The sequence below is a fragment of the Cimex lectularius genome, unplaced genomic scaffold (assembly GCF_000648675.2).
Source record: "Cimex lectularius strain Harlan isolate CLEC.00 unplaced genomic scaffold, Clec_2.1 scaffold168, whole genome shotgun sequence".
Lineage (NCBI taxonomy): Eukaryota > Metazoa > Arthropoda > Insecta > Hemiptera > Cimicidae > Cimex > Cimex lectularius.
In genome coordinates, this window is record NW_019392902.1 from 478,406 (window position 1) to 487,160 (window position 8,755).

General features: G+C 33.4%; 1 long non-coding RNA gene across 1 annotated transcript; it reads left to right on the top strand.

The window, feature by feature from the left end:
* Positions 1-1,791: 1,791 nt before the first annotated feature.
* On the top strand, positions 1,792-2,811 carry LOC112127774. The gene is made up of 3 exons (XR_002910728.1): positions 1,792-1,925; positions 2,481-2,555; positions 2,633-2,811. It is a non-coding gene; the product is annotated as an uncharacterized LOC112127774 (long non-coding RNA).
* The last annotated feature ends 5,944 nt before the right edge of the window (positions 2,812-8,755 follow it).

Here is an 8,755-nt window from a genome sequence, read left to right on the forward strand (position 1 = left end):
TACAACGAATACATTTTGTTGCTCCTGGGAAATTAATTTGGTCGACATCTTTTTGGAAAACCTTTATTGCTAATAGATATACTAAATTTACTATCATAACACTTATATAGTAAAACACGATGAAGGGTGAGGCAAATGTACAGAAAACACTCAGGTCCTACGAAGGCGTTTCAAGGAAGTAAGACAACCAAATATTATGAAAGATCGACAAAGGAACTGAATGTTTTCTTTCTGATAGGCCTCATCCCTCGTCACTTTTTAAAATATAATTCGAATTTAAAATGTTAGTCATTTGTTATATAAAAGGTAATATCGTACCAATGCGGCGGGGAAAAGTAGTCTAAAATATATAATTTTTAGTAATAAACAATGTTGGTATTCGTTTTATACTCCCTGAAAACCCACTAAATACAAATTTTTGTGGTAAAATTTTTTATACCTTCTTTTCCTTTTTTCGCAAATCATAAAAATTTTGATAACTTTTAAACAACTACACGAATCAACTGGAAAGTTACAAGAGAAGAAGCGTTTTAAATGCATGTCTTTGTATCAAATTATAACACATAAACCGTAAGTAAAATAGAATTCGTAATATAAAATTATAAAAATTTGAATGGTTTTTTATGTCTTTATCCATTAGTTTTCTCTCTCATAATAGTTTGAAATCAACTTAAATAATACCTAGGCTAATCCATCCCAAAAATGTACTGTTTTGCTTGGCATAAACATTCGCATTTTTGGGCTATCAAGATTGGATTAAACGAATCCGATTTTATTATTTTTTATATAGTTATTTATTATGTAGTAGTATTATTATTTAGTATATTTTTTATAGTTATGTTGGAAGCTTCTTTTGGTTTTTGTAACTTTTTATACAACTAATCTCGTTTTATACGATCATTTACAATATTTTCTTATCCTAAATAAAAATAGAAGGTATGAAATAACATGTTTTAAATTAAAAAAGAATTTAAATGTCTCGGTTTTTAGGGCTCCTTGACAAGAAAGATCGTACACGTGCCTAATATTTTTCGACCTAGCATCACCCAAATCGGTGATTTCATGTACATAGCCTCCCCTTGTTAGCAAATTTAGATGAATATGGTAAGCTTTTAACATTTGTTCGTTTGTACGTTTGTTGTTGTTTTCTGTCTGTTTCATCGCACGACACCGTTGCAAGTTTGATTGTTTATGTCAGTAGTGTGATTTTTGTTTTTAAAATTTTGTTGGCTTGTTAGTTTGTATTAGTAGTGTTTTTCTGCTAGTTTTTGCATAATTTTCTACCTTTCATATTTTTTCTGCATTTTTTGTTAGTTGTGTTGAGCACTATTAGTGTTTTTGGTATGAGTTGTTTCAGTTCAATTTGAGCTGTCTTTCATTTCTTGTTGTGTAACATTTTGAGTTTGTGTAACATTTGTGCTATAAGTTTGTTTCAAAATGATATATTTTTTAATCTGAGAGAATTTCGTAGTTTTGTCATTTTCTTTCCTTTTGTCATCTTACCATTGTACCATTTTGGGTTTCACGATAATTCGTTATTATTTTCCGGCAGTTTGGTACACTCCAATTAACCTGCTAGTTCTTGCGGGATATGTCTGTTAAAAGCATATTGATTGGTAAGTGTTTTTACTGTTATGCTTTTTTGCGAGTATTTTTTCACTTAAATAAGTCAAAGGGTGAAAGTAGTGAGTCGTCCAGGGTTCTTTGTCCGGTGGTGTCTTTTTTAAGAACTATAAAATGTATGTATTTCTTGTGTTTTATTGAAGTTGGATTTTGTCTAAAGATGGTAGCAGTTTAAAAAGCGTTTGGCTTATCATCATTATCAAACACGGCAACGATAGGCAGGCCAAGGTAGACCAACATGATCGGCAACAACCAAATTTCAAAAACAACCTCGCAGTGATCAAGACGACACTTCACAACGAGTAAGATATCTAGCGTTGTCCTTTCCCGGACCTTTTATTATTGTTTCACAAAATGATAGAGTACATTAGGTTTTTTACCTAAACAAAATATAACATCCTAATGATCCTTGAAAGATGAAAGTGATGAAAGAAAGAAATGAAAATAAACGAAAGTAAGTGTTGGATATGAGTTTGTACAGTACATTTTCTGGTATATATTTTATATACTTTTGGTGTATGTTTATGGGGTGTATTTTTTTTTTAGAGAATATACATGTGCTTTCCGGTAACGTAATAAGTTAAGTAGTTTTGTATAAATTCTGCAGAATTGTACATAAAATGGTCAGATTCTTAATAGCACAACCTTTATAGAAAACTAATATTGAATCAAATAAAATTAAAATGTTTGACCCTGAAAAACTACAATTTTGATTTTTTAATAGTAATCAAGTGACTCAAGAACTTTATCTATGACGTAACGATGAAATTTGGATTCTTTTGTACCCCTTCCCCATTTAACTGACATGTATTTGGCTAATTAATGCTTCACTTGTAGTAATATCTGTTATTGTACAGTATCAAGCCAATTAGCTGCAATGCCGACAAAGAATGGAGCAGTAAATAACAGGTGTATCGTAATTATTGAAAGAAGTAAGTCACCCTTTTAGAGCCATTCGGTTCAATAATTCGTTTTGACCCTATTGGTCTATAATTATTTTGATTATTAGTGGGCGAGCCGTGCTACCTCAGGTTTCACTACGACGACACACACAGCTGGGAATCATCGGCTATGAGAGTGATCATGGAAAGAATGTACAACCGTGAGCATGGACTTTACGAGCTCTTTAACGAAAATTAAGTTTTTATTTTGTCATCATTGAAAAGGATTAGATTAAATGTACAATCCAATTGCAAATAAATGAAAATATGTTAAATCAATTATTATAATTATTTTATTTATAATTTCACACACACTCCCCAGTATACCAACCCATATTGAATTTGAGATTACATAAGGGCTTAAATTTTTTTAGGTAGAAAGGAAGTATTGCATTTATTATGTAGAAAGTAAATAAATTTTAAACCATGTGAAGTCTATTTTGTACTAAATTAATATGAAAATGCGATTCTATACGATCAATGATGAAGGCTAGATATTAAATTTCATGGACTTGGCCCACCTTAAGAGGAATTTCACCGTTTGCAGAAAAGAAATACGGTCACTCAGTGCTTATATATTTTTCGATTAAGCGTGTTGGTTAAAATAAAAGTTGTCCATAAGGGAAGGCAAATTAGAAAAGATTATTATTTTTATTATGAAAGATTACCGGCTTAGGATGATCACCACTCTTTTATATTTTTTCTTTTATTTTCTATGACTTAAATAACATTCTTGTTTTTTAATTTTATCTTTAAAATCAACTATTATGAATGTTAGTGATTTGAACTAATCCCTTTCAAGTTGCTTTGCTGATTGACTATAACTTAATGTATTTATTAAGGTTATATGTTATTCAATCGTTTTTATTACAGCTATTAGATACAGCTATTAGGCTTCCATTCCTAACATGCCGTGCTTGCGTCCGCGCTATCCTGTGCTATTATCAACGCAGTTTTTTATTTTCTAATGACAATTTTTTGGTTTTCTATTTATATGTATCTAAATATGCATATGAAGATCATTTAAATGAAAGAAAAATGTACACTCTGCATGTTAGAGTAAAAAAAATTAAGAAATAAAGTTTTTATCTTTGAAAGACTGGCTATTTGGCAAACAGAAGAAAAAATGTTGAGACATCACGAACAGGTATCAAAAAATTTTTGAAACAATGCCAAATTAAAGAAAAGATAAAAAAACGAATTTACCCCTTTGCTCCCTGGAAGAATAAAGGGAGTAGTTCATAACAACAATTAAAAGGCTTTATGTTCGTAAATATATCATAAATATTTGTATGGTTAGTAAATATATAGGATAAAGTTGATTCTATTGCACAAAACAATAAATATCAGAAAAAAAGAACATAGTATTAATAAAAATCTTCATTTACTAAAGATGATGATCCTAATCATGAAGAAAAAAAGAAAAAAATTGAAAGAAATGAGGAAGTATGTTACCAATTAGTAATAAGGTCATATACCAGTTCCTAACCATATAATAAGAAGTGCATTATTTGGCGTTGTTGCTAAAGGTAACAGAAAATTGGAAATAAGTGTCTTAAAAGCCACGATTAATGGCTATGAAGTAAAATAAACCGGAGAACAATTAGAAACTTATGAAGAAATTAAGACGCCTTAAAGCATCTATTACATAGAAGTTTGTGGAAACAATAGAAGTTAAGTTTTAAGTCAGTGTGAATAGATTTCCGGAGATTAAAACCCATGTACTTGGATTTACTATTAAGCGATAATAGATTATTAACAAACCTTTACGTCGCATGTCTCATTGCGTCTGTATTTCCACATCCTTCAACGATTTGCCTGAATAATGAGCAGAGATATCATCTGCGTAAGCAGTTAATTAAGAAAAGGCGTCCTAACACAGAACCTTGTGAAAATCCATTGTCTTTTTTTATTTGTGCTCAGGCTGCTTTCAGTACGCACCCACTCATTCGTTCTGAAAGCTACGACTGGAACCATTCCAATGCAACAACCTAATATTTATGAATTATTTAACTTTTGAATTCAAATTTCATGATCTAGGATGTCCAAAGCTTTTGTAACATCTGTAAGCCATCCACCAATCTTCGTACCATTGTTCAAATCATTAAATACCATTGTCAAAAAAAAGACAACCGCATTATCTGTGCTTTTTGGTTGTTGACAGCCAAATTGCCAGTTTACCCAAGAGACCAAAACATGTGGTCTAAACTTTGTTTTTAATGTCACAGTAATCCGTAATTTAGGATCCACAATATTTTTTAAAATGTGTTCTAACAAGTTTGGGTTCATTTGAAAAACTAGTTTTTTATTTTTTTTAAATGACACGAAGAAGAATTAGATTGGTTGCGTATTTCTGTAGATTCATTCAGAGTCTAGGGAGTATTTCATACATGGTAGATAACATAATTAAATAAATTTTTCACTATTCTTTTACCGTATAAATGTTCACAAAGGTGTTCCTATTTCTTATCGTCTAGCCTACTTTTGGCTTTTGATTTCAGAAATCAGTAAAAATGTACTAATGTAATATTAATGATTTTCCTTATCTTTGATCTCTACAGACTAAAAACAGACTTATTTGTTTAACAGCCTTTCGAGTAAAGAAAAATTTAAATGGTGTGTAAACCTTCTGCTTAATTATCTATTATCTTGTTTAAAAATAAAAAAATAAAACTTTGTTTCCTGTTGACAAATTATCTGACAGAAATTGGCATTTATTGTTAGCAATGCTGATTAAAACAATTGTTCACGTCCACTTTCGCTATATATATTGCTCAAAATAGGAAAATATCGAGAAGCCGACATACAACTATTCATATAACACCTGAAAACTTTGTGATCGTCGTGTTCTTTAATATTATAATTATGTATTAAAAATTCAGGGTTATGGCCAATTTGAGAGAATGGAAAACACTCAGTTCTTTCATTAAGCGTTCGACGAATATATCCCCTTCTTCCGGACTGAAACTATTATCATACTCTTGCGAATTAATCATAATGTCAAAGTTATCATAATGTAATATATTTTTCGAAAGCTTGACGAAAGAACTGAGTGTTTTCGTTTCTATCGAATTGCCCTCATAATATTCGGGAGATCGAGTGAAAAGTTCAAAGTATTGTAGTTTTTATAGTTTTGATGTAGCCTTTGATTATTTCTGCTAAAAGAAATCTAGCAACGGATGGAAAAAAATGGCAATACTTCAAAATTATTCCTTCAGTGGGAGGAGTCTGGTCTTGCTGCCTCCAACTTCTAAGAACTGTAAGAATAGGCCAAGTTCATAAATGATTCAATAGCGAGGCTGAAAGTTGGGGCGAAGGCGGCTTGCTTTTCTCGAGAGGCAAAGCCGCGAGTCTGTAACTAGCGAGTTAACGAATTAACCTCATAGCCGATGAGGGCAAAGTGTGTGAAAGTATACAAGAAGTGTTTGAGAACGTGTCAAGATTACCAGAGGAGCGACATAGCACGGGAGGATAAGGAGTTGTTCCAACTGAAGGCTTAACAGCCAGACTTCGTGAGAGTTAAGCAAGACGACGGGGGCTACGAGTAGGCCGAATAACTTTGTTTCTCCTGATAAAGTTTTTTCCTGTTTGAAGCCGTTTCGTCGTCTATGCTAGCCGCAACCACCAACGGTAAGGAATTAACTATTTACAATGAGCGGGAGGAGATTTAGGCTTGATATTAAAAAAAAAAACCTAGCTGGAAAACATATTGCATAATTTTGACAATAACCACAAAAAGAATCTAAAAGGCGATCAGCTAAACAATGATTACTGCAATATGAGAAATGCAGATTTTGTTAAACATAATATTAGAGTCATTGTTGAAAATAATTATTGAAACGTTGGCACGATAAAGAAAATGTTTTTCTGAAACCTACATCACACCGACCGCATCTCACGATTTCTGAATAATCATCGACTAACGGTCACTAATCACCACACATTAGAGAATAAGAAAGAAAAATGAATAGATTAACATACCAGAGAGAGAGAGAGAGAGAGAGAGAGAGAGAGAGAGAGAGAGAGAGAGAGAGAGAGAGAGAGAGAGAGAGAGAGAGAGAGAGAGAGAAAGATGGAGAATAGGTGAGGAGTTTTGATTTATCGCTTTATTTAATTATAAAAATTTAAGTGCCTAGGACCATTCTACCACATAACGTGAGATGGAAAGAGAAAGTGATTTAGAGAAACAAGGGGTGAGAGAGAGAGATAGAGAGATTAACACAGAGAGATAAAAAGGGAGAGAGAGAGAGAGCGAAATTGAGAGAAAAGAAAACGAGTACCATTGATCCATCTAATTTGGTGCCTTGTGGAGAAGTAAATATTTACTGTTGTTCGTTAGAAGACTTTTGACGGGGTGAGTATAGATTTAATGTATTGAAAGTACTTTTGCCAAAGAAAAACTGTTCAGTTTCAACATCTAGGATTAAAATATTTAATTTTTGAGCTAAAATTTTTATGTAGAGGAAACAATAGCCACTTGACATACATTTAGGGATTTTTAAGGGGGAAATTGATTGTTAACACGTCATGAACATAAATGTGTATGTGTGATTAGCATTGTTTCTGTCAGTTCTCAACGAAAAGTCAAGTGAAGCGGAATACAAAATGAAGCACCATGGCTAAATAATTGAACTCAACCAGGAAAGAAGGGGCCAAGGGAGGAAATGGCGTCGAGCAATGAATACTTATTGTAAATGACAACCACTTGGCCCGACAACTGTTCTATACATCACATATCAGATTAATGCAGAAGGGGCCTTCAGTTTGCGAAATATACTGGAGGCCATCGCCCTGAATTTAAATTCGCCCTCGCGACCCCCCCCCATTACTGCTATAAATCCGGGGATGGTTTTTCATCCCCTATTCCGGCTCCGCTATACCCTCCGCCTCTCGGCGATGTCGCCCGGTAAAAACACTAAATACATAGCCGGCGTGGGCGGTGATGTATCACCTTAAGCCATGTGTGGCTTAAAGCAAAAACACTTAACTGAAGCGTACTCTTTTTGTCCTTATGAATCGGGTGTAATTCTTGAGATATGGGTCAACTTCAATCCACATGTGTCAGATTATTGAGAATCTCCTTTCTGTTTTTTTCTGTTTTGTAAATCTGACTACACTTCATAAAAAATGGACTTGTTTTATTTTTTCATAAAGAAAACAGTAAAATATATTTAAAATCTTTTGTTTCCTTTGTCGTTCGAAACATCGAAGGAAGGTGGAGAAAAGTCAACTGAGGACTTCTCATGTCAATGAAAGGGGCTCTTCTAAAACGCATATTCTCTAACTTTGTTGTTTTCAAATGAAAGTTTTATGGGAAAAAATTAGATACAGATAAAGCTTTTAGAAAAATTAGTGTTTATGCTGTTTAGAAAAAGTAAAAATAATAATTTTCAATTACTTAATCTTTAATTAAGGTTTTGGTTGAGGTAAAAAAGTTAGCGTCACGAACGTGATTCGAACACGACCTTCGACTAAATACGCCGCTCCTTTACCTCTTGAGCTATCGTGAATTCGATCCACTCGGACACCAACTTCCCTACCTCAATCCCACCTTTGAATTGAAAAATGGCAAAAAGGAGGGAAAATTCAAAAGGTGGGGTTGAGGTGGGAAGTTGGTGTCCGAGTGGATCGAATTCACGATAGCTCAAATGTAGAGTAGCGGCGTATTTAGCCGAAGGTCGTGGTTTCGAATCCCGCTCGTGACGCTGACTTTTATCTCAACCAAAACCTTAATTAAAGACCAATTAATTGAAAAGAATTTATTTGGTCAATCGGACAACAAAACCTAATAGAAATAATAATAATGTTAATGTACAGGAGAGGTATTTATTTATTAACACCATTTTACTTTAGCAAATTTACTTGTGTTTTTAACATATTTACTGAAGTTAAATATTTACTATAAATAAACCTTGTTAGACTGAAATCGATAACACTCACGAATAAAAAACAGGATTTTATCTTAGAATAAAATAAACCGGTAGATTTTCCTCGTTTCGCCCATATGGTACTAGCATCACGTCAAGAAAACTTGCGTTTCCAACTCACCCAATTGCCACAGGAGTTGTCTCCATGTACGGCGTGTCAGATGATGCAGGTGACGCCTAGGAGATTGGCCACACGGTTGTGATTTACGGTTCGGGCGTGGCGCCACGTATGAACCTCCCCGTATCCACACGTGTCGATCCACT